This window comes from Benincasa hispida, chromosome 4 (assembly GCF_027475165.1).
Source record: "Benincasa hispida cultivar pf3 chromosome 4, pf3_genome.v1.1, whole genome shotgun sequence".
In the NCBI taxonomy this organism is placed as follows: domain Eukaryota; kingdom Viridiplantae; phylum Streptophyta; class Magnoliopsida; order Cucurbitales; family Cucurbitaceae; genus Benincasa; species Benincasa hispida.
Window position 1 is genome coordinate 69,956,738 of NC_143481.1, and position 27,091 is coordinate 69,983,828.

Here is a 27,091-nt window from a genome sequence, read left to right on the forward strand (position 1 = left end):
GGAGTAAAAATATTTCCTTTTCCACAAATATTGAAAACAATAATTAAAGCTCCCGCTCAAGATTGGCATTATTTGAGAAATGTAAAAGTGAACAAATGTATATTTGTTGTCCACAGGTTCATGTAACTGTACGTGCACACCATCGTTACTCAAGAAACAACATATTATCAATTGATCCTATAATATTTGGTTGTAAAAAAACTCATAAGATTTAATATAGGTGGGTAGGCACACTACACGGTTCATGTAACTGTACATTTTTCACTCGTTTCAATCCGGAATATAATTATATATATTCTTTCATGTTTTTTCCAATGAAAGTTGTTGCTTTTATTAAATATATATATATATAATTAAAATTATCGTTACAGGGACTAAATTAAAATTATCATTACAGGCACTTATGATAATAAAAAAAAACATCTTACAATATACTAGACCAGGCATAGGCATTAAAAGTTTGCTCTCTCCGCTCTCCTCTCCTTCTCCCTCCTTCGAGGGCCCTCCTCCCCAAATAGTTTTCCGATAGCAGTCGTCCACCACTCTCGGTAAAATCTCCTCTTTCCCATCACTTCTGTTCTCCTTAACCCAATGGAAGTCGAGAGTTGCAGCATTGACAGGAAACTCTTCTATGCTTGGTATAATAGGAAAGGCTTCTTTATGGAAGGCTTGTCCAAATCAAAGGGCTTTCCTTTCGATTTCAATGGTTAATTGGTTAGAGGCACATTTATTGGATTTGCTACTTCGCCCAGTCTATGCTTTTTTCTCGGAAAAAAAAAAAGTTGATGAGGTTGTTATATGTGATAGATGATATAATATTAGATTTGCCTTCACCAATCACCTTTGGCTTTTGTGTCAATTGGTGAGGAAATAATATTGCAGAGGTTTGAACACGGGAAATAATATGCCTTCACCCAACAAGTGGAAGAAGACCCAACAACTGGGAAGCAACGATTGACCCAAAAGCTTAAGTTGATGGGTGAAGGAAAATTTAATATTGTATCACTTAACATTCTCTCTCATTTGTGGGTTTAAAATATGTAGAAGAGCCAACAAGTGGAAATTAATTTTAATTAGAGAGGAAATAACATTGCAGAGGTTTGAATACAGAACCTCCTATATTGATACCATCTTAAATCACTGATTGACCCAAAAAAGTAAGTTGATGGGTGAAGAAAAAATATTATATCACCTAACACTCAGCCATCATGTTCAGGCACTTTGATTGCAGAAAACTTTACAAATTCCATTGATAAAAGTTGAATTGAAGAAGTATTGTAAGATGAAGGTTTCTATGTGGAAGATGTTATTTTAGCGCCAAATCTTCTTGGAAGATTGTGACTTGATCTTGGGATAATCCCAAGTACTTTACCATGAAAATCCTATCGTGGAACACAAGAGGCCTGGGCGATGCCTCTAAAAGAATGGTTGTAAGAAGAAGCATCAAGAAAATCAATCCAGACTTGGTCCTAATTCAAGAAACTAAGAAAGACTTTTTTGATAATAGACTTATAAAGAAACTATGGAGTTCCAAAGACATCGGATGGGAGTTTGTGGAAGCACTGGGCAAATCAGGTGGCATCTCTTAACCATGTGGGATGAAAGTAAAATTTCTGTCTCAAAGGTACTTAAAGGAGGCTACTCGTTATCTGTTAAATGCACACCATATGTAAGAAAACTTGTTGGATTACGAATGTATATGGTCCCACAGACTACAAAGAAAGAAAATACATATGAGCGGAATTATTCTCACTCTCAAGCTACTGCTGTGAATCTTGGTGCATAGGTGGCGATTTTAACATCACAAGAAGGATCCAAGAACAGTTTCCAACAGGGAGATCAACAAAAGGAATGAAAAAGTTCAACAAATTCATCGACCCAGCAAAGTTAATGGAAATCCCTCTTAGCAATGGTTGATTTACATGGTCAAGAGAAGGGCCCACAACTTCACGTTCGCTTCTTGATAGATTCCTGATTTCCAATAGCTGGGATGATTCTTTTGCAAACACCAGAGTAGCAAGACAAGCACGTATCTGTTCAGATCACTTCCCCACACTACTCGAAGTAGGTTAATTTGAATGGGGACCTTCCCCTTTCAGATTTTGTAACAGCTGGTTATCCATCAAAGATAGTTGCAGAGTTATTGAAGACACCTTGAGCTTGGGAGATCAGCATGGTTGGGCTGGCTTTGTGATTGCCACCAAGCTAAGGAAAGTCAAAATTGCCTTAAAAACCTGGAATGCAGATTTCGAGACTGAAAGGAAAAGAATTGAGGAAATGCTACTAAAAGAAATAGATAAGTTTGATCTACAGGTCGAAGACCACGGTATTCTGGAAATAGAAAGGGACATGAGATCCTCCTTGAAAGTTGAGCTTCTTTCCCTTTACAGAATTGATGAGAGGAACCTAAGACAAAATAGCAAACTTAATTGGCTAAGTTTAGGAGATGAAAACACCAAATTCTTCCATAGGTTCTTGGATGCAAAGAGGAGAAGGAACCTAATCTCAGAACTATTAAATGACCAAGAAGTTGCAACTCACTCCTTCAAGGAAATTGAAGGTCTAATATTAGACTTTTACTCCTCTTTGTACACCAAATCTCCTGGCCCAAGATCCATCCCTCTCAACCTCCAATGGTCTAAAGTCACTAGTACTCAGAATTCTCTCTGACAGCCAAATTTACCACAGCTGAAATCAGACTTGCTTTAAATTCCTTGGGCAAAAACAAGGCCCCCGGCCCGAATGGTTTCACAGCTGAATTCCTCATCAAATTCTGGGATTTTTTCAAAGACAAGTTCCTAGAACTCTTTGAAAATTTTTATGATAATGGGAAGCTGAACTTATGTATAAAAGAGAATTTTATCAGCCTAATTCAAAAGAAAAAAGATGCTGTCCGGGTACGTGATTTCAGACCAATCAGTTTAACTACTTTGACATACAAAATTGTTGCTAAAGTATTAGCTGAGAGACTAAAAAAGATAATGCCAAGTATAATTGATTCTTCACAAAGTGCCTTCATTTAAGGAAGACAAATCCTAGATCCAATTCTCGAAGTGGTAGAGGATTATCGTGCTAAGAAGAAAAAAGGGTGGATCTTAAAACTTGACCTAGAGAAAGCTTTTGATCGTGTTGATTGGGTGTTTCTTGAAAAAATCCTTGTTGAAAAGAACTTCGATTCAAGATGGATAATGTGGATGATGGGCTGTGTCTCTAACCCAAAATTCTCAATTTTCATAAACGGAAGACCACGAGGTAGAATCCAAGCTACAAGAGGCATAAGGCAAGGCGACCCTCTTTCGCCTTTTCTTTTTCTATTAGTCAGTAAGGTTCTAAGTGCACTACTGACCAGGCTTCATGAGAAAGACAAGTTTGAAGGCTTCCTAGTGGGCAAAGATAGAGTTCATGTCTCCATCTTGCAATTTGCTGATGATACGTTAATATTCTGCAATGATGATGAGGAGAAGCTAGAAAACTTAAAGAAGGGCACTCTGGAAGTAAATTAAATCACTTAGTCAAATGGGATCTTGTTTCTCGTTCACAAGAAGGTGGTGGGCTCGGCATTGGAGGTTTGAGAATTAAAAACCAAAGCCTTTTAGCCAAATGGGGGTGGAAGTTTATCTTCGATGAAAAATCCCTTTGGAGCCAAGTGATAACAAGCATCCATGGGAGAAGCACATTCGGCTGGCATACTAATGGCAAAGCTAACAGCAGCTTAAAAAGTCCATGGGTTAATATATCAAGGACTTGGCTAAAAGTAGAAACTCTGGCATCTTTTAAAATAGGTATTGGTCGAAGGGCTGCTTTCTGGAACGACCCTTGGTTGGATATTGTTCCCCTAAAAACCTCCTTCCCTAGTCTTTACAGCATTTCTACCAAGCCTGATGGTGCTGTCCATGATTTTTGGGACGAGGCATTAGAGTCCTGGTCCTTCCAATTCCGAAGACTACTAAAGGATGAAGAGTTAGGTAATTTCCAACTCCTTACTGAAAAGCTTTCCACCTCTAAACTAAATTTGGTTCCTGACAAAAGATGGTGGACTTTAGAATCGAATGGGTCCTTTTCAGTAAAATCCCTTGATAAACACCTATCCTTGGCCTCTCCAATTGGAAAACAACTAGAATCGACTATGTGGAAATCAAAAAGCCCAAGGAGGATAAACATTTTGATTTGGATAATGCTAAATGGTCTGCTTAATTGCGCGGATATCTTGCAAAAGAAGCTCTCTAATCACTATATCTCACCACTAGTTTGCTCTCTATGCTTGGCAGATTATGAAAATCTTCTACACTTGTTCTTCAAGTGTGTGTATGCAGAAAAATGTTGGCTATATTTGCTCATTTGCTTTAATACCAGTTGGGTATTCGACAATGACTTCAAGGCGAACGTCCTTTAACTTCTGATCGGTCTTAAATTGAAAAAGAAGCCAAGATTAATTTAGATCAACGCAGTCAAGGCTTTGTTATTAGAATTATGGTCTGAAAGGAACCAAAGAGTGTTTCATGACAAAGACTCTCTTTGGTCCCAAAGATTCGAGATTGCCCGTATTAATGCCTCTTCTTGGTGCTCTCTTTCCAAAGAATTTGAAGATTTCTCCATTCAAGACATCAGCCTCAATTGGAACGCCTTCATTTTTCCCCTTACTTAAAACCCTTGATTGTTTCTAGCTCTTTTGTTGATTGTATTTTTCAGATTTTTACTCTTGTGTAAGCCCTTTGTACTAGGCACGGTTTTAGTTAGGTATTTTGTTAAAATGTTATCTTTACTTCTTTACTTTTTATTCCGGATATGATGAGAGTGCTAAGGAGGTGTCAACCCAGTTGAGATGTCCGGGTGCACTTGCTGATCTGTCTCTATTGTTTTTGTTTCCTCTCATTTATATTGTAACATCTTCCATTATCTTAATGAAGAGGTTTGTTTCTTTTTCAAAAAAAAAAAAATGACCTCTTGTCCCAGAACCAATATGAGGAGGTCCCAAGAGTCACTTCAGAGCACGAGAAGGATATTAATTTCAATAGAATCTAGAAAGGAATGATTCAACTTGGACCATTACTCGATGAAATCTGGAAAGGGTTGATTCAACTAGGACCATTACTCAACGTGAGATGAAACTTTCTATAGAGTTTTGTTGAATATGGAAAGCCTTCTACTTCACTTGTCCATTTGAAATTTATTCTCTGTAATTTGCATTTATTCTTATTCTTACCATATGTACAATTTTTTACCGTTATAAGTTCTTCCATAGTTGGCTAACATAGTTGTATATATAAGGGATGCTCCCTCTTGTAAAATCATAAGAAAATATAGAGAAAAGTTCAGAATTACAACATGGTATCAGAGCCATCTCTTTGAATCTTTTCTATAGATTTCACGTTCGAAACCTTAGAAAAGAAAATAAAACATTGAAATCTCAAACATACCAATTTACTTGAAGCAGTGCATCAGAGAAACCTCCATCGATTCCTTGGAGCTTATATACATTGAAGAGAGTGCTCCTTGTGTTCCTTATATACATGAAATCGATGTTCCCAATCAAGGCCCACCTGAAGATAAGAAAGATCCTATAGTCTATACTAGAAGGAAGAACACCCTTGGACGTGAACCAGTACTCAATCAGAACCCAACCGAAATACAGGAAAATCATGTCTCCAACTCCACAGCAGAAACACTCACTGAAGACATTGATCTTCCCATTGCAAAACGGAAAGGGGTAAGAACTTGTACGATGCATCCCATCCAAAACTACCTGTCCTACAAAAATCTCTCTCCCAAGTTCAAAGCATTCACAACTACACTATCCCAAGTACACATTCCAAACAATGTCTATGAAGCCCTCAAGGACATTAATTGGAAGGAAACTGTATCAAACGAAATAAAGGCCTTGGAAAAGAACAACACATGGGAAATAACATACCTACCTCCAGGAAAGAAAAGAGTAGGATGCAAATGGATCTTCACCATCAAATACAAAGCTAATGAAGAAATAGATAGATTCAAAGCTAGACTCGTCGCCAAAGGGTTCACCCAGTCTTATGGCATTGACTATCAAGAAACATTTTCCCCGGTGGCAAAATTAAATACTATCCGTGTCCTTTTTTCCCTAGCTGTGAATAATGACTGGATTCTTCACCAATTAGACAAAAAATGTCTTCCTTAACGGAGACTTAGAAGAAAAAGTGTATATGGATATACCTACGGGTATAGAATCTACTAAAATCATAAATAAGGTATGCAAACTCAAAAAATCCCTTTATGGCCTAAAACAATCCCCTAGGGCATGGTTTGATAAATTCTCAAGAGTGGTAAAGGAAAATGGGTACTCACAATGTCAATCTGACCATAATCTCTTCGTTAAACATTCTTGCATGGGTAAAATAGCAATTATCATTGTCTATGTAGATGACATTATCCTTACAAGAGACCATGAAGAAGAAATAAGAAATCTAAAGCTTCTCTTAGCCAAGGAATTTGAAGTAAAAGACTTAGGCAACCTTAAATACTTCCTAGGGATGGAAGTGGCCCGCTCAAAAACAAGCTTGAGCCTTTCTCAAAGAAAATATGTCCACCTGTTAAAGGAAACTGGAATGCTTGGATACAAGCCCGCTAATACCCCAATTGACACAAACAATCACATAATGGTTAACAAAGATCAGTATCAAAGGCTAGTTGGAAAATTGATTTACCTAACTCACACATGACCTGATATCTGTTTTGCAGTTAGCTTTGTAAGTCAATTTATGAACAATCTGACAGAAGACAATATGCAAGCTGTGTATAGAATACTCAGGTACTTGAAAGGAACTCCAGGAGAGGGATTATACTTCAAGACATCTAGCAGAAGAAACATCGAAATCTTCACAGATGCCGATTGGGCAAGCTTAAAAATAGACATAAAATCAACTTCCGGATATTGCACCTTTGTTTTGAGAAATTTAGTCACCTGGCGAAGTAAGAAACAATCTGTAGTATCCAGAAGTAGTGTCGAAGTTGAACTAAGAGCTTTAGCTCAAGGAATATGTGAAGGAATGTGGCTCAAAAGCATTCTATCTGAACATAAAATCAAATAAGCAGAACCGCTGGAGGTACACTGTGATAATCAAGTTGCTATAAGTATCGCCAAAAACCCAGTCCATCATGATCGCATAAAACATGTGGACATTGATCGACACTTTATTAAAGAAAAAAATTGAAAACAAAAGCATCTCACTCAACTACATACCAACCAAGAGGCAAATTGTTGACATACTTACAAAGGCCCTATTCAAGAATATGTTTGAAGACTTAAAAAACAAGCTGGACTTAATCAACATATACTACCCAGCTTGAGGAGGAGTGTTGAATATGGAAAGCCTTCTACTTCTATGGCGCCCCAAAGATTTTTTTTAAAAAAAAAAAAACAGAGAGTTGATAGTTAATTAAGGAAAAGGAGAAGGGGATTAGAGTTATAAATGAGTTTTGGGGGACATCGGGTTGCGTGCAAAAGAAAAAAAAGAAAAGAAAAATTCTTTTTCTTTTTCTCTTCTTCCTCTTCCAGACCCGCGAAATGCCCCTTCACTGTGCGTCTCCGCCGCCACTGCCTTGCGCCTGCTGCCCAGCACATTTCGCCATCGTCCGCCGCTCGATCGTGGGTCTCCAGCCGCGCAAGTTTCCGTCGTTCCAGCCACACGAAGTTTCGTCCGCTTCCAGCCGCGTCGTTGCTCCCAGCCGTGTCGTCGCTTCCTGCCGCGTCGAGTTCTTCGATCGTTTTCTTCCGTCTCCGTTCTGCGTCCGCCAGTCGCCGACCGTTCCGATTCTGCTAAGAACGTGGTTTTGGTGAGATTTAAGTTTTTGGTTTTTAAGTTAATGGATTTTGAATGGCTACCGATTTTTGGTCTGATTTAAATTAATTCAGGGTGCGTTGTTGCTCAATTCAGGATTTCAAGACATTTTATCGGTACTGTCCAACAACATCAAGGTTCGCTTGGGTACCTTTTGGATAAGCTATATTGGTTGTTCTGATTTAAATTTCGTTTCCCCAGTTGGTTTGGTGAATGTTGGTGTTTATTAGATTTTTTAAATTAGTTTTGAAACAGTTCAGCTTGGCTTAAGACTGTTTTGGATTCCGTCCTTAGAGCTCAGTGTAGTTCTGTTAACGTTGGCATTCTTTTGGGTAAGTGGTTTACTGCCGGTTTTGCCTTAAGATCTTGATAAGCCTGTTGAAAAAATTCTTATGTCAATGTATGTATGAGTAAACTATGAAAAAATTTGATGTATGGGTAACTGTGCTGAAGTTAATGTATGAGAATACTGTGGTAAAGTTGGATGTATGAGTAGACTATGATAAAGTTGATGTATGGGTAACTATACTGATTCATGGTCTTGATTGCATGCTTATATCTGTCTGAGGTTTTAATGACTGTTAGTTTCAGGATTCATGATTGTATGTTTATGTCCATATGAGATTTTAGTGACTGTTAGTGTTACCATTGGGCTATGCACATCGCATGTTGTGAGCCTTCGGGCCCACACCCTATGTTTATGTACGGTGTCCTTTTTGGGATCACCACTTGTGTTTATGCCTATGACCTTTGTGTCACTACTTATGAAAGCATGCCTTTGGGTTCGCCCCTTATGCCTATGCCTATGATGCCCTTGTGCATTTTGGTCCAATGGAAAGACTAACAAATCATTGAGTGGGCCCAATAGTGGGCCGCTTACTGAGTATACTTTTATACTCACCCTTTTCTTTCCCTATTTTTTCAAGTAAGGGCAATGATAGACCGGCGCATGACAAGAAAGATCCGTGACCTGGCCATTAGGACGACTGATTGCTTCCGCACTTTATATTATGTTTTGGAGTCTGGTTTAGGAGTTAGGCGTTTTAAACTCTCGTGCAAAATTCATTAATTTTATTAATTGACTATTTAATTATTTTTCATTTTAAAGTTAGGTTTAGGGGTACCCTGAACAGTAAATTTTTATTTTATTTTATTTTTGGTTTTAGTTTATTTATTATTATTTAATTATGTTTTCTTCTCTTTGCTCATTTGAGCACTATTAAATAAAAGTTCGGCTCTTTCATTTGATTGTTTAGAAAAAAAAAATGTACGGTTAAGCCTATGCATGCATGAAGTAGCGTCCTAGACATAAGTAGGAAAGTACGGTCGTTACAACTTCCCTTGTCCATTTGAAATTTATTCCCTGTAATTTGTATTTATTCTTATTCTGACCATATGTACAATTTTTTACCATTATAAGTTTTTCCATAATTGGCTAACATAGTTGTATATATAAGGGATGCTCCCTCTTGTAAAATGTTGAAAGTAGGGTTTTTTCCCTAGGGGTATTATTGTAATTATCTTCTACCCTAGGGCTCTCTACTGTCTATTTATTCACCCTGTTCTCTTGTATTCAGTGTATCAATTAAAATAATAAGAAAAAGATCTACATCGTGGTTTTTCTCTCTATTCTAGGGTTTCCACGTAAACTATGTGTTGGTCTCTCTTTTCTTATATTTCATCATGGTATCAGAGCATGGCAACGAAACCCTAACCGTCATTGACGAGAACCAACCATAGACATCTTCTACAGACGAAGCTCCAATCATTGACATGAAAGCTGTTATCCAAGAAGCTGTAAAAGAGTACCTCCAATCTGTCCTACCGCAACTTCTTCCAGCCACCATAGCCGTCGTCCAGCCGCTGCAGGGGGCGCCGTCGACGTCGATCAAAGGTTCCTTTGAAGGACAGAACTGTGAGATCGGGCCCAGATTGCCACAAAAACCCTCGTTCGCGCCGACTATGCCGCACGAGTCGCCGGCCATTCCTATCTCTGCCCAACCGCGACCGCTACAGAAGCCGACCCGAGGAGATTAACCAACGCAGCCAATCGCATCGGCCTTTGTCCAACCGCAGTTTTCCCAGGCACGGATCCGAGCTACCGAACCGACGCCACTGCAGTCTTTCCAAGCGCCGATCCGAGCTGCTAACCAGACACAGCCTCCGTTCGTGCTCTCTCCGGCCGATGCCCCGATTCCAGCATACCCGCTGGTTCCTCTCACAACCAACCGTCAATCGAAGCCCCTTTTCCAGCCGCACCAAATCATGGTGGTTCGGCCCAGTGCCCTGATGATGTTCGACGCAGATTGGCCTATTTTCAAATGCAGATTTCAGATTTGGAAACGGCCCTTGGCCCAAACCCTCAATCAGTCACCACAGAGAATCCGGTAAATTCATTCTCTATTTTTCCCAATACAACTTACTTAACTGGCTCAATGGGAAATTCTGCAGGATTTTTGGTAAGAGAAAAACTGAATGGGGAGAATTATTTCTCCTGGTCCCAGTCGATCAAAATGGCCCTAGAAGGAAGGCACAAATTCATGTATCTGACAGGAGATTTCGAAACCTATCCCAGGCGATCCTCAAGAAAGAATCTGGAAAGGGGAGGATTCTCTATTACATTCTGTCCTCATCAATAGTATAGAACCACAGATTGGCCGACCCTTACTATATGCAGCAACTGTTAGAGATATCTGGGAGGTAGCCAGGGATCTGTACTCAAAGCGACAAAACGCATCTCGGTTGTACACGTTACACAAACAGGTCCATGAGTGCAAACAAGGGACCATGGATGTTACTTCCTACTTTAATAAATTATCAGTGTATTGGCAAGAGATGGACCTTTGCCGAGAGGTTGTCTGGAACTACGCACAAGATGGGGCCCAGTCTTGAAACTTGAAGAGACAGATCGGGTGTATGTGTTTTTGGCTAGATTGAACCCAAAATTTGACAGTGTTCAGAGTTGTATATTGGGTCAACGACCTACTCCTCTCAGAGAAGTTTGTTCAGAGGTTCGACTGGAAGACGATCGGTCACATGCTATGAATAATCCTGTGGATGTTTCCACTGATGCATCAGCCTTTGTTACAAAGGCTTCCAGTGCCGACAGTGATAAAAAGCCCACACCTGTTTGTGAGCATTGTAAGAAGTCATGGCATACGAAGGACCAATGTTGGAAGTTGCACAGCAGGCCCCCAAACAGTAGGCGACAACAGTCACATGACAAATCAAACTCTAGGCGTGCACTCGTAAATGACTCGGTTAATGAGAATACACAGCAACAGCCCTCAGTCGATAATAAGACCAATTTGAGTGCGTCGAGGTGAGCTACTTCCTTCGATCAAGAGAAGGTATTTCAGTATCGCAACGGAAGTATACACTGGACTTACTCAAAGAAACAGGCATGACTAGGTGTAAACCCGCTGATACACCCGTGGAGTATAATGCAAAACTTGGTGTTATAGACAACAAAGTTCCTGTTAACAAGGAAAGGTATCAGAGGTTGGTTGGAAAGCTGATCTACCTGTCCCATACAAGACCAGATATTTCATATGCAGTAAGCGTGATAAGCCAGTTTATGCAAGCTCCCTATGAGGAGCATATGACTATAGTTGAGCGTATTCTTCGGTACTTGAAGGGGACTCCTGGTAAGGGTCTGGTATTCAGAAAGTCTGAAAAAAGGACTATTGAAGCTTATACTGATTCTGATTGGGCAGGCTCTGTTGTTGATAGAAAGTCAACCTCTGGTTATTGCACCTTTGTCTGGGATAACCTTGTCACCTGGCGAAGTAAGAAACAGGGAATGGTGGCCAGGAGTAGCGCTGAAACTGAGTACAGGGCAATGAGCTTAGGGATATGTGAAGAAATCTGGTTGAAGAAGGTGTTGTCTGATCTTTACCAAGATAGTGAGCTTCCAATGAAATTGTTGCAACAATAAGCATCGCAAACAATCCAGTCCAGCATGACAGAACTAAACATGTAGAGATTGACAGACACTTCATTAAAGAAAAACTAGATAATGGGAGCATTTGCATCCCATATATTCCCTCAAGTCAACAAGTGGCAGATGTTCTCACCAAGGGGTTACTTAGACCAAATTTTGACTACTGTATCAGCAAGTTGGGTCTTATTGACATTTATGTCCCAACTTAAGGGGGAGTGTTGAAAGTAGGGTTTTTCCCTAGGGGTATTATTGTAATTGTCTTCTACCCTAAGGCTCTCTACTGTCTATTTATTCACCCTATTCTCTTGTATTCAGTGTATCAATTAAAAATAATAAGAAAAAGGTCTGTATCGTGGTTTTTCTCCTTGTTCTAGGGTTTCCACATAAATTGTGTGTTGGTCTCTCTTTTCTTATATTTCATCAAATCGCATGCCCTCTTCCATTCTTAAGGGTAAGATACCTTTTCGTACTTTATGCCCCAAGCAACATTTGTTTCCCATTCCACCTAAAATATTTGGTTGTACCTGCTTTGTTCGGGATGTTCGGCCTCAGCATACCAAGCTGGATCCAAACTCCTTAAAATGTATTTTCCTTGGTTATTTCCGTGTCCAAAAAGGGTATCGGTGTTATTGTCCTAGTCTAAATAAATATTTCGTCTCTCCTGATATCACATTTTTTGAACATACCCCATTTTTTTCATCACCGTCTTTCTCTTCGAATAAGAGTCGGGGAGCATAAGGAATTAGAGGATGATTTCCTTGTCTACACAATTATTTCTCCTTCCGATCCTCTTTCTGATTCATCTCTACTTGTGGCTACCTCTACTCTTCCACCCATCATTAAGGTCTGTGACGCCCCAAAGATCGTAAGGTAAAATCCGTCTTGTTCCCTTTTATTTTTGGGTTTGAAATTACATGGCAAATGGTTAGGGGATTTTGGAATATATATGTATGTATGTATCTATATATATCAAGGGGGGGAAGAGATAATAATTAATTAAGGAAAAGAGAAGGGGAATTAGGGTTTAGTGGGGCAAATGGTTATAAATGAAGAATTAGGAAGCCTCGGTTTGCATGCAAGAAAACAAAAATCCTTTTCTATGCTTTGTATACTTGTATATATTCATATCTTTGGTGAATGAATAGAGTATTCTGATTCTTTCTCAAACGTAAGAGTTTTACAGGATGATTATGGTTGCCATGAATCTCCAAAGGACAGCCACCTTGTGCTGAACTAGAGGAAAGAGAAGAAAGAATACATGAACTGATTGTGTCTTTGAACAACTGTGAGCCTTCCAATCCACGAACTGCTGGAATATGAATATTCTTTCTTCCATCCGATGATGGCCAAATTGCACATTTAAAAACCCAATCAACTGAAGAACAGAACTGGGCAAGACAAATCCCATGGTCGACTCTAGATTTCCTTGAGAAGAATTTGTGAATTGAAAGAGGACAACAAAAGATTCAAATTATCAACAAACCAGCTTAACAGTCTTGGCGAAAAGAATACTTTTGAACTCCTCAAATCTTCAACAAAAAATCCAGAATCTTCTTTCCAAACACAAAACAAATGGTTTTTCACTTTGCAGCTCGTAAGTTCCATTATGAAAACTTCTGAAAGATTGGGTGAAGACTGAGAATAATCGACGAGAGGCAAAGGATCCCAATGGCAAGAGAACTGGACAGAAAACTGGGTGTCGGACAGCTGAGACTATGGTTGGAGATGAACGGAGAAGTAAGAGGTGAGATGAGAGAGGGGACATTCTTGTTTACAGAAAGTCCAAAAGTGAACATTTAGGCCATTTTCATCAAAGTTTTTTCTGTTCTCAATGATAAAAAGTTGTACATCAACAACAAGAAGTGTGTATTTGAATCAGCAAGAAGTGTGTATTCTTATGTGCAGAAATTTCTTTCCTAGGATTTTTTATTAGCTCTAAAGGAATAGCAGTGCATCCTAAATAAGTTGATGCAAGTTTGGATTGGCCTACCCCACAATTCATTCGTGCCCTCCAATCATTTTTAACTTTGCCTTCTTTTTACCGTAAATTCATTAAAAATTTCAGTTCCATAGCTGATCCTCTTACAAATTGTTTGAAAAAAGGGAAGTTTACCAGGGGGAACCTCAAACAGCTAGGTCACACAGTAATTTCCTCCTCAAGTTAATGAGGCTTCAAGTTCAAGAATTGAGATTGTGTCATCCCAGATGGAATTGGAAGAGTCTCTTCTTTTTCAGCACCCTGTCATTGATGATTCTAATAAGAATTTAGAATCATGTAAGTCCCTCATTCAACCTTTTCCTCTTCACTTCTCTCGGAAAAAAATGCTTCAGCTGATTTACTGGTTAATCGTGATGTTAGTCCAGATTTCTTAGAAAAAAAAATGTGTTCGTTTCATTTCATGGTTCCTACAGTGGACAATTCCTCAAGGAAGCATCATCCTTCTTCATTAGTCCACCATTCTTCCTTTGGTAATCCCTGGCTCAAAGGCCACTTTTATTAAAGGTACTTTTGAACAGGTAAATGAGAAATCCTCCCTTTTTTTTTTCTTGAAAAAGGAAACAAGCCTCTTCATTGAGATAATGAAATGAGTCAGTACAAAGTGTATTAATAATACAAAGAAAGCTAAAGCCAATGCTCCTTAGCACTCTCATCATGTCCAATATATGAAAGAACTAGCCAAGACCAAAAACAAACATTATCAAGGACAAGGTTCCAATAATAACTTGGAACTAGAAACAAAAACAAAAGCAGAAGCAGAAGCTATTGCAAGAACAAAACCAAACTAGGTCCAAGTTACAACCAACAAATATATTACAAGAGATATCCTATCTATGGGACTAAATATAAAAGGAAAGAGCATAAAAAGAATAATTAAAATAACAACTAAGGCAACTATTTTATACACGAATCTACCCTCACCCTCAAGCTAGATTGTTTATAGAAATGAATTCATCAAACTTTCTCTTTGATAAAGCTTTGGTGAGAATGTCAACAATTTGATGGCGGGATGGAACATAGTTTATTTCCACTATGTTCTTAACTTATAGGAAATTAATTCCTAGGTAGAAGATTAATTCCTAGGATTGAACCATTGACCTATTAACCATATATTGAGACCATGTCTCCTTTTTACCACTAGGCCAACCCATGATGGTTTGAATGAACTTTGAGTTTCAATCCTTAGTTCTTCCAAAAGTTTCTAAATCCACATTCCTTCACAAATTCCCAAAGCTAGAGATCCATATTCAGCCTCCGCACTGCTTCTGGCTACAGCTGATTGTTTTTTGCTTCTCCAAGTGACTAAGTTGCCCCAACCATAAGAGCAATATCCAAATGTACATCTTCGATGAGTTAACTCTCCAGCCCAACTAGCATCAGTATAAAGTTTCATCATTCTATTTTGTGACATTTTAAACAATAGCCCATGATCTGGAGTACTTTTCAAGTATCTTAAAATCCTATTAATGGCCCTAAGGTGATGTTCATTTGGATTGTTCATATGTTTACTCATTTTCCATTCCAGGAGGAACCTGCATATAAACTTCTTCGAGATCACCATTCATAAAGGCATTTTTAACATCAAGTTGATGAAGAAGCCAATCTTGAATTACAACTAAAGATAAGAAGACAAGAACCGTGTTTAATTTAGCAACGGGAGCAAAAGTCTCCTCATAATCAATACCATGTGATTGTGTGAAGCCTTTAGTCACAAGTCTTGCTTTGAATCTTTCAATGCTGCCATCTGACTTGTATTTAATTGTGAAAATCCATTTGCAACCCACGGGTTTCTTTCCCAAGGAAGTGTTATGAAAATCCACGTTCCGTTACTTTCAAAAGCTTTATTTCCTCATGTACTACCTTTTTCCACTTAGGATCCTATTGTTTGGATTTTCCTCCTCATTTGCACATTAGGATGAGCTAAGGCTCTAAAACTCTACTTCAGCACTACTTCTGGCCACCAAATTCTGTTTTTTACTTCTCCATGTAACCAAATTTCCTCCGACGAAGGAACAATAACCAAAGATGGATCTTCTATCTATTGCACTTCTTGCCCAATCTACATCAGTGTAGACTTCCATTTCAAAGTGATTATTCCTTTGGAATAGAATACCTTTTCTAGGAGACGCTTTCAAAAATTTCAAAATTTTGTACAGTCGGCCCAAGAGCATGCATAAACTGACTAACCATGCTCACAACATACTCAATATCAAGACGTGTATGAGAAAGATAAATTAATCTACCAATACGTCTCTGATACCGTTCCTTGTCCTTTATTTCTTTTGTTTTGCTACTAGTAGTTTTAGATTAGGTTCAATAGGAGTTTTTGCGACCGTACGACCAAGTAAGCCTACAAGGACATACTTTCTTTGATTAACAAATATCCCTTTCTTTGATCTTGCAAATCCCATTCTAGGAAATATTTCAATGTTCCCAGGTCCTTAATTTGAAATTCACATGCCAATTTTTTCTTGAGATCAGTTAAACCTACATCATCATCACCAGCGAGAATAATATCATCTACATGAACAATCAATTTATTATTCTCCAAGTGTTTATAAAAGAACGTATGATCTGCTTGACTCTGAAAAAATCCATAATTTGACACAACTATTTCAAAACGCCCAAACCAAGCTCTTTTTTTAAATGGAAACAAGCCTCTTCATTAATTTAATGAAATGAAACTATTGCTCAAAGTACAATACTTAGATACGAAAGACGAAGACCAAAAATCAGCAACCAGGGATCAAGAGGTGCACCTAAACATCTCAACTAGGTTGACATCCAACACCCTTCTCATATCCAAATACATCAAACAAAGCAAACAGAACAAAAATAATAGTAATAGTCTATAAAGGCCAAGAATACAAGCCAGACGTAATTAATTAGAACAAATAAAGGCTCTTCAATTCAAGCAAATGTCTTGGTTGGAAAAATCTGAAGATCTCTTAGAAAGACAGCACCAAAAAGAAGCATTAAGACAAGTGTTATAATTCTATATTAGGATTTTCCATTCTTGTAAATATTTTGTGATATTTTCCTTTTCTATGCTTTGTACACTTGTATGTATTCATATCTTTGGTGAATGAATAAAGCATTCTGATTCTTTCTCAAACCTAAGAGTTTTACGTGGTATCAAAGCTCTCTAAATAAACTTAGGGTTTTTGTGAACCTTAGGGTTTGAGAATTTAGAACCCATTTGTGATACGTTTAGGCTTTTGTGGAGAGGCGAGTTTACTCACAATCGCCGTCTTCTGTTCGTTCGCCGTCGTTAGTCGCCGCCACCGCCGTCCGCCTAAAAAAAAAAAAAAGCTGTTTTTTCGACACTGCCCATTCCAAAGAGAAGCCCAACCGCCGATCTACAAAACCCCCAAAGTTCGGTTGTCATCTGACCAGCACGTGAGGCTCACGCGCCGCCTGTTCCAGCCTGCTGTCCGTCCACGCGCCGGTGCGTGTAGGAGCGTGCACCGCCATTTTTTCGTCCGTCTTCAGTGAGGTTTCCTCAGTATTGTTGGCTCTTCTTGGTGGTGTGTTTGTTTGGGATATATAGATATACTCATTGCTTGTATAGACATCTCTTCGGTAAATTAGGGTTTGATTCTTTGCTGTCCGGTGTCTACTTTTTTGAGGTAATGGCTGATAAGAAACCAGTAATGTCTGAGATAGTTCCTATGGTGTCAAAAGTAACTGAACACAAGTTGAATGGATCCAACTACTATTCATGGAGATCAAATCCAGGAGGTGTTGTTTGCTATTATTGTCATAAACTTGGCCATGCGAAACGTGAATGCAGAAGATTGCTGAATAAGGGTCAGAGGATGCCATCACCCTCTGCACATGTCACCTCTATTTCTGATAATCTTGACAAGTCAATTACGATTTCTGTAGGGGAGTTTGCTAAATTTCAGCAGTATCAAGAGTCATTGAGGGCATCATCTTCTACTCCCATTAAGACCATCGCAGAGACAGGTAACATTTCTAAATGCCTTCTTTCCTCCACGTCAAAATGGGTCATTGACTCTGGCGCTACAGACCATATGTCAGATAATCCCAGTTTATTCTCTACCCTTTGTACATCTACCTCTTCACCTAATGTCACTATAGCTGATGGAACCTCCACTCTTGTTTTAAGATCAGGAACCGTCCATCTCACTGAATCAATTTCTTTATCATCAGTTTTAAATTTACCAAATTTCTCGTTTAATTTGATTTCGGTCAGTAAACTCACTCGTGATCTTCATTGTTGTGTCTCCTTTTTTCCTGGTTATTACTTATTTCAGGATCTTACGACGAAACAGACTATTGGTAAAGGGCGGGAAGTTGGAGGTCTTTACATCTTTGAACCACAAACACCTACGGCCATCACATGCTCTAGCGTGTTGTCTCCTTTTGAAGAGCATTGTCGTTTGGGTCATCCGTCTATCTCTGTGTTGAATGAGTCTTCGTCCACAACTTCAACATTTGTCTTCTTTCAATTGTGAGTCATGTCAATTTGTTAAATTTCATCGTTTGAGTTCGTATCCTCGAGTCAATAAACGAGCTAGTGCTCCTTTTGAATTGGTCCATTCTGATGTTTGGGGTCCCTATCATGTTGAGTCCAAAGGAGGGTTTAGGTATTTTGTTACATTTGTCGATGACTATTCTCGTGTTACGTAGTTATATCTAATGAAAAGTTGTTCTGAGTTACTTTCACATTTTCGTAACTTCCATGCCGAAATTCAAACTCAGTTTAGTGGTATTCTTAAAATCCTACGGAGTGATAATGCTAAGGAATATTTTTCTCATACACTCAAGTCTTATTTAGATGCCCATGGCATTCTTCATCAATCTTCTTGTGTTGATACCCCATCTCTAAATGGGGTTGCAAAACAAAAGAATCGTCATCTCCTTGAGACAGCCAGAGCTTTGATGTTTTAGATGCATGTTCCAAAATCTTTTTGGGCTAATGCTATTTCCACAGCTTGTTTCTTAATCAATCGCATGCCCTCTTCCATTCTTAAGGGTGAGATACCTTTTCGTACTTTATGCCCTAAGCAACATTTAGTTTCCATTCAACCCAGAATACTTGGTTGTACCTGTTTTGTTCGGGATGTTCGGCCTCAACATACCAAGCTGGATCCAAAGTCCTTAAAATGTATTTTCCTTGGTTATTCCCGTGTCCAAAAGGGGTATCGGTGTTATTGTCCTAGTCTTAATAAATATTTAGTCTCTCCTGATATCACGTTTTTTGAACATACCCCATTTTTTTCATCACCGTCTTTCTCTTCAAATAAGAGTCAGGGGGAGCATAAGGAATTAGAAGATGATTTCCTTGTCTACATAGTTATTTCTCCTTCCGATCCTCTTCCTGTGGCTACCTCTACTTTTCCTGATTCATCTCCTCCTCCCATCGTTAAGGTCTATACTCAACGACAACCTCCTCCAGTTCCATGCCCTATAATAGAGTCTTCTTCGTCATTGGATCCAGAAACGAGTGATGATCTTCCTATTGCTCTTCGTAAAGGTAAACGTACTTGTGCTCATCCTATTTTCTCTTTTGTTTCATGTAACTATTTGTCACCTTCCACATGTTCATTCATTGCATTCTTAGAGTCTGTATCCATCCCGAAAACTGTTCATGAGGCTTTGTCTCATCCTGGTTGGTGTGCCGCAATGGTGGAGGAGATGACTGCCTTAGATGATAATTGTACTTGGGATTTAGTATCTCTCCCTACAAGAAAGAAGGCTATCGGTTGCAAATGGGTGTTTGCAGTTAAAGTCAATCCTGATGGTTCTGTTGCTCGGTTAAAAGCGCACCTCGTAGCGAAAGGCTACGCATAAACTTATGGCGTTGACTATGCTGATACTTTTTCTCCTGTAGCAAAAATGGCATCTGTAAGGTTGTTTATTTCATTAGCTTCAATCACTCATTGGCCTTTACATCAGCTTGATATTAAAAATGCATTTCTTTATGGTGATCTTCAAGAAGAGGTGTATATGGAGCAACCACTAGGGTTTGTTGCTCAGGGGGGGAATGGAACGGTATGTTGCCTTCGTAAATCCTTGTATGGATTAAAGCAGAGCCCACGAGCTTGGTTTGGTAAATTTAGTCAGGTGATTGAAAGCTTTGGAATGCGGAAGAGTAGGTCAGATCATTCAGTCTTTTTTAAGAGATCTGAGGGTGGTGTCATCTTGTTAGTTGTATATGTGGATGATATTGTGATTACTGGTGATGATATTTCACGTATCCAGTCTTTAAAGACCTTTCTTCATAGTCAATTCCATACAAAAGATTTAGGCATGTTGAAATACTTCTTAGGAATTGAGGTAATAAGAAGCAAGAAAGGGATTCTAGTATCACAGAGAAAATATGTACTTGACTTGTTGACTGAAACAGGAAAGCTAAGGGCTAAGCCATGTAGTACCCCAATGATGCCCAACTTACAGCTCACAAAAGATGGAGAATTGCTAAAAGATCCTAAAAGATATAGGAGGTTAGTAGGAAAACTTAATTACCTTACAGTGACTCGACCCAACATAGCCTATTTAGTAAGTATTGTGAGTCAATACATGTCATGCCCTACAGTTGATCATTGGGCTGCATTGGAACAGATTCTTTGTTATTTGAAGGCTGCTCCCGGGCGTGGTTTATTATATAAGGATTATGGTCATACTAATATTGAATGTTTTTTAGACGTTGATTAGGCAGGATCTAAAGAAGACAAAAGATCAACCTCAGGGTATTGTGTTTTTGTTGGTGGTAATTTGATTTCTTGGAAGAGTAAGAAGCAATATGTGGTGTCACGTTCAAGTGCAGAATCAGAATATAGAGCAATAGCACAATCTGTATGTGAATTGATTTGGATATATGAACTTCTTGTTGAGTTGGGATTTGAAATCACCACACCGACAAAGTTGTGGTGTGATAATCAAGCAGCACTTCATATTGCGTCTAATCCAGTATTTCATGAAAGGACTAAACATATTGAAGTTGATTGCCATTTTGTATGTGAGAAAATTCAACAAGGGTTGGTATCTACAGGATATGTGAAGACTGGAGAACAATTAGGAGATATCTTCACGAAAGCATTGGATGGAAGACGTATAGATTATCTATGTAACAAGTTGGGCATGATTAACATATATGCTCCAATTTGAGGGGGAGTGTTATAATTCTATATTAGGATTTTCCATTCTTGTAAATATTTTGTGATATTTTCCTTTTGTGATATTTTCCTTTTCTATGCTTTGTACACTTGTATATATTCATATCTTTGGTGAATGAATAGAGCATTCTGATTCTTTCTCAAACCTAAGAGTTCTACAACAAGCAATTTTGAAGCAATCCCTCCAAGCTGCAGACTTATCATGGAAGACACAATTTCTCTCAAACCAAATTTCAGCTAACAATGCTTTAACAGCATTAGACCAAATCAAACGTGGCCTAGATTTCAAGACCAGCCCCTACCAACACCTACGAAACATTTTCATGGAAAATATTGCAAAAAACCCATCTAAGTTTAAAATGTGAAATAAGTACTCCCAACAATGCTTAGAGAAATGACAATCAAAGAAAATGTGTTGTAAATCTTCAATTCCCGCCAAGCAAAGGGGGCAAATTGAGGGAGACAAGCAGTGAGTTGGAAGCTTTTGTTGCATAACCAAAGAACAATAAAAATGACAGACAAGCATAATCCAAACAAGAATATTAACTCTTCTCGGACTACTAGACTTCTAAAGAGCTTTGCCCAACTTTTTTTTCAATGGAGATGCTGTGAAAAAATATTTCAAAAGGGATTTAACCAAGAAGATCCATTTGCTTCTAAAGACCATACATGCCTATCCATATCCTCATAAACTGTTTTTCTTGAAATCATCCCATGGAGATTCTGAAAATCAATGATCTCTTCCTCCTTAAATAAACAATAGAAAAAGATAACCAAGAAGAAGATGATTCATCCCAATGATCTAAAACTGATCCATTAGGATTTAGAGTAATTCTAAACAATGCAGGAAAACACAACTTTAATGGCACCAAATCAATCCACGGGTGTAGCCAAAAACCAATCCTACTCCCATTACCAGGCTCGAACTTAGCCAAAGAATCCACATTTAACCATGGACTTTGTAAACTAAGGCTGTCTATTCTGGCTGTATGCCAATCATATTTGCTCTTCCCATGCAGGCTTCTAACTACCTGACACCAAAGTGAATTTTCTTCATTAAAGTATTTCCATTCCCAGTGGGCTAATAGAGCTACATTTCTAGCTTTGAGACCACCAAAGCCAATGCCCCCATCTTCTTGAGAAAAGATGACAAGGTTCCATTTCACCAAATGATTTGGCTTGCGCCCTTTATTCCCTTCCCAGAAGAAAGTCCTCATAATGCGCTCCAAAATAGAAATCCCCTTGGTAGGCATTAAGAAAGAAGACAAGTAATAAGTAGGGAGATTAGAAAGAATGAACTTGCATAGAGTGGCTCAACTCCCCGTGAAAGGTTGTACCTCTTTCATTTCTCCAGTTTTCCATGAATTTTATCAATAGTCGGCTGCCAGAACGAAACCTTTTTAGGATACCCTCCCAAGGGTAACCCAAGGTATATAAATGGCAAATGTATAGCCTTGCAATTTAGACGAGAGAGAACTGACAGCAGTTTAGCTTTATCCACATTAATTTCACATAAAGCAGATTTTTCCCAATTTACCTTTTGACCGAGCACCATACCAATAGTTCAATAGATTTTCTCAAATTCTCAAGCATAGAATCATCATACTTATAAAAGAGAAGCTATCATTGACAAACTGAAGGATAGAAAAATGAATTTTATCCTTCCCCACTATGAACCCTTCAAACAATCCTTTGCTATGAAGATTCGCAATCAACGCACTTAAGACCTCACTAACAAGAAGAAAAAGAAATGGCGACAATACCTTGCCCGATTCCCCTTGTAACAAAAATTCTTCCTCTTGGTCTTCAATTAATGAATATCGAAAATCTCAAATCTTTAACACACCCCATTATCCATGAAATCCATTATCTCTACTACTTTGACGAAGGATCAAGAATCGGAAAGAGGAATACACACACCTGAGAAATTTTCTTCCAGATTTGGTTTCTACCCCTAAAGAGAATTTTGAGAAAAATAGGATTGATTTTCTAAAAAAGACACATACATACTCACAAAAAGCTTTTTTGTCAAAGTATCAAAACATTTATAACCTTTTTGACTTGATGAGTAACCCAAAAAAATGCATTTAATAGCCCTATGATCAAGTTTGGACTGAAAGTGACTAGGTATGTGAACATAAGTAGTACACCTAAAAACTTTGAGGAGTAATTCAGAATATATGCGTGATGCTGGCAAAACAATTTTAAGGCAATTGATGGGAGTTCTAAAATTCAAGATCTTACTAGGCATTCAATTTATTAGACTGGTAGTTATGAGAATTACTTCCCACGATAGATATTTTGGAAAATACATGGAAAACATTCTAGCACGTGTCACTTCAAGTAAATGCCTATTTTTTCTTTCAAACAATCCCATTTTGTTGAGGAGTATCCCTACATGTAGACTGATGACCTTTGTCTTTCAAAAATTCATCAAAAAACTCAGTAAAGTATTCAATTCCATTGTCAGGGTGTAAAATGCAAATTTTGGTATGAAATTGGGTTCTGATCATATTGTAAAAATGTTTTAAAATGTCTCTCACATCAGTTTTTTTTTTTTTTTTTGGCATTAAATAAACCCAAGATAAACAAGTACAATCATCAATAAAAGTAACAAACCATCTTTTTCCACTATGACTCAATTTTTGAAGGACCCCAAATGTCATTGAGTTAAATAAAAAGGTTTTGAAGCTTTATAAGGTTTTGGAAAATAGGTGGAACAATGAGTTTTTGTGAAAATGCAACTTTAGACCCAAAATCTTTGAAGTGCATTTTCATAGGCCTACAAGGCCATTATTTTCCTCCTGAGCCGAAAATATTTAGTTGTACTTGTTTTGTTCAGGACGTTCGTCCTAATTTGACCAAATTAGACCCAAAATCTTTGAAGTGCATTTTCATAGGCTATTCCCGTGTTCAAAAGGATATAAATGATATTGTCCTAGTTTGAATAGATATCCTGTATCTTGTGACATTACCTTCTTTGAGGACCAGCCCCAAACTCCATCTTTACCTAGTACGAGTCAGGGGGAGGATGATGATCTCTTTATATATGCCATCTAGACTCCCACACCCAATCTTAATCCATCTCCTTTGACATTTGTCCATCCTTGTCCACCTATTTTTAAAAAAGTCTACTCTTAACGACAATCTTTGGATGATTGTCCTATTGCAGGAGATTCTTCGTCATCCCTATTTGTTCTTTTGTCTCTTATTAACACGTGTCATCTTCAAATGCTCTTTTGTTGCATCTCTCGATTCTATCTCAATCCCCAAAACTATTCATGAAGCTTTGTCCCATCCTGGTTGCCGCAATGCCATGATAAAGGAGATAAATGCCTTAGATGATCGTTATAGTTCTAATATTAGGGATTTTTTGTTATTATAAATATCTTTGTTACATTTTCTTTTTATAGCCTTTTCTATGCTTTCCTTCTTTGGTCACTCTTGTACACTTGTATATATACATATCTTTAGTGAATGGAATAAAATATCCTGATACTCTCAAAACTAACAGTTTTACATAGTATCAAAGCTCTAGAAAATTAGGGTTTTTTTTTGTGAACTTTATGGTTTGAGAATTTAGAACATGTTTGTGTTACATCTAGGGTTCTGTGGAAGGGTGGGTTTATTTAGAGGTAAGTTCTCTCTCTGCCCTCCGATACCCCTTTTGTCCTAGTCTAAATAAATATCTTGTTTCAGACGTTTCTTTTAACATTCCTCATTCTTTTCCTCACCTTCTTTCTCTTCGAATAAGAGTCAGGAGGAGCATAAGGAGTTAGAGAATGATTTCCTTGTCTACACAATTGTTTCCCCTTCCTCTACGTATGACTACCTCTAGTCTTCCACCCATCGTTAAGGTCTATAATCGACGACAACCTCCTTCAGTTCCATGCCCTTTACCAAAGGCTTCTTTGTCTTCTTCAGTTCCATGCCTTGTACCAGAGTCATCTTCGTCGCTAGATCCAAAAACGAGTGATGGTCTTCCTATTGCTCTTCGTAAAGGTAAACGTAATTATGCTCATCCTATTTCCTCTTTTGTTTCATTTATTTGTTATCTTCTACATGTTCATTCATCGCATCCTTAGAGTCTTTATCCATCCCTAAAACTGTTGATGAAAACTTTGTCTCATCCTGGTTGGTGTGTTGCAATGGTGGAGGAGATGACTGCCTTAGATGACAATTGTACTTGGGATTTAGTTTCAGGAAAATTGCACAAGAAACCCATTTTAAAGCTTAGGACTGAATTTAGTCAGGTGATTGAAAGTTTCGGAATGCGGAAACCTAAGAGTTTTACAATGATAATGGTACTTAAGATTTAGTATTTCTTCCTGCAAAAAAGGCAACTGGATGCAAATAGGTAATTGCAACTAAGGTCAACCCTGATGGCTAAGTTGCTCGGTTAAAAGGGCGCTTGGTTGCCAAAGGCTATGTTCAAACATATGGAATTGATTATTTTGATACTTTTTCTCCTGTTGCTAAATTAACTTCTGTCAGATTATTTATTTCCACTACAGCATCTCACGGTTGGCCTCTGCATCAACTTGACATTAAAAATGCCTTTCTCCATGGTGATCTTCGAGAGGAAGTATATATGGAAGAACCACCTGGATTTCTTGCTCAGGGGGAGAAGGATAAAGTGTGGCGCCTTCGCAAATCGTTGTACGGGTTGAAACAAAGTCTACAAGCATGGTTTGGAAAATTTAGTCAAGCACTTGAGCAATTTGGAATGAAGAAAAGCAAGTTAGATCGTTCTATCTTCTATCGACGACCTAATATTATTCGACTCACCGTATATGTTGATGATATCGTCATTACTGGGAATGATACATAAGGTATGATATCTCTTAAAACCTTTCTCCAAGGTCAATTTCATACTAAAGCCTTGGGAATTTTGAAGTACTTCTTGGGTATTGAAGTCATGAGAAGCAAAAAAGGTATCTTTATGTCACAGAGAAAATATGTGCTTGATTTGTTATCTGAGATCGGGAAATTGGGTGCCAAACTATGTAGTACTCCAATGATGCCTAATCGTCAATTTACAAAAGACAGAGAACCATTTGAAGATCTTGAATGATAAAGAAGATTGGTTGGAAAGTTGAATTATCTTACAATAACACGACCAGACATAGCTTATTCAGTAAGCATTATGAGACAATTTATGACTTCACCCACAGTGGATCATTAGGCTGCAGTACAACAGATTCTATGTTATTTGAAGGTTACACCTCGACAAGGAATCATATATAAAGACCATGGTCATATGAAAGTTGAGTATTTCTCAGATGTTGATTGGGCAGGATCAAAAGAAGACAGAAGATCAACTTCTGGCTAGCGCATTTTTGTAGGAGGCAATTTGGTTTCATGGTAAAGAAACATAATATAGTCTCGCGATCAAATGTTGAATCAGAATACAAAGCTATGGCACAATTAGTATGTGAAATAATGTGGATACATCAACTATTATTTGAGTTAGGCTTTAATATCACCATTCCAGCCAATTTATGGTGTGACAATCAAGTTGCTCTTCATATTGCTTCTAACCCAGTATTCCATGGGCGAACTAAACATATTGAAATTGATTGTCATTTTGTTCGTGAGAAAATACAAGAAGGTTTGGTGTCTACTGGATATGTGAAGACTGGAGATCAATTAGGAGATATTTTTACTAAGACCTTAAATAGAGTCCGAATTGACTACCTTTGTAACAAGCTAGGAAAGATCAACATATACGCACCAGCTTGAGGGGGAGTGTTAGGATATATATGTAAATAGAGGAGTTTATTAGTTTCTTGTCCTTTATTGTCTTTTCATTATAGTCTGGGCCTCTCATGTATGCCCATATATATTACACTCTAATGTATAAAATGAATAAGAATAGTTAGTATTTTTATTACATTAACACATACTATATTTATGAATCAACTTGTCTAAAGTCCTCCTCATGGTGCATCTTAGCGAAGAAGTTTGAAGGTTTCTCGATTCAATAAATTTATTGCAATTGGTCGGCTTTCATTCTCCTTCATAATTATGTTTTCCTTTAAGTTCAATCAATGTTCTAAGTTGTTTCCTTCATTTTTAGTACTTTTTGTATCTCCTAGCATTAGTCTTTTGTAAGCTCCTTTTGTATCTTGAAAGTGTTGCATCTTCACAAGCCACTTCCTCAATCTAATCGTCTTCAGATTGCTCAAGT

General features: G+C 38.1%; 1 protein-coding gene across 7 annotated transcripts in view; it reads right to left on the bottom strand.

The window, feature by feature from the left end:
- Nucleotides 1-27,091, bottom strand: part of FANCM (DEAD/DEAH box RNA helicase family protein) — a 76,235-nt gene that overhangs the window by 3,697 nt on the left and 45,447 nt on the right. The gene's annotated exons all lie outside the window — the stretch shown is intronic.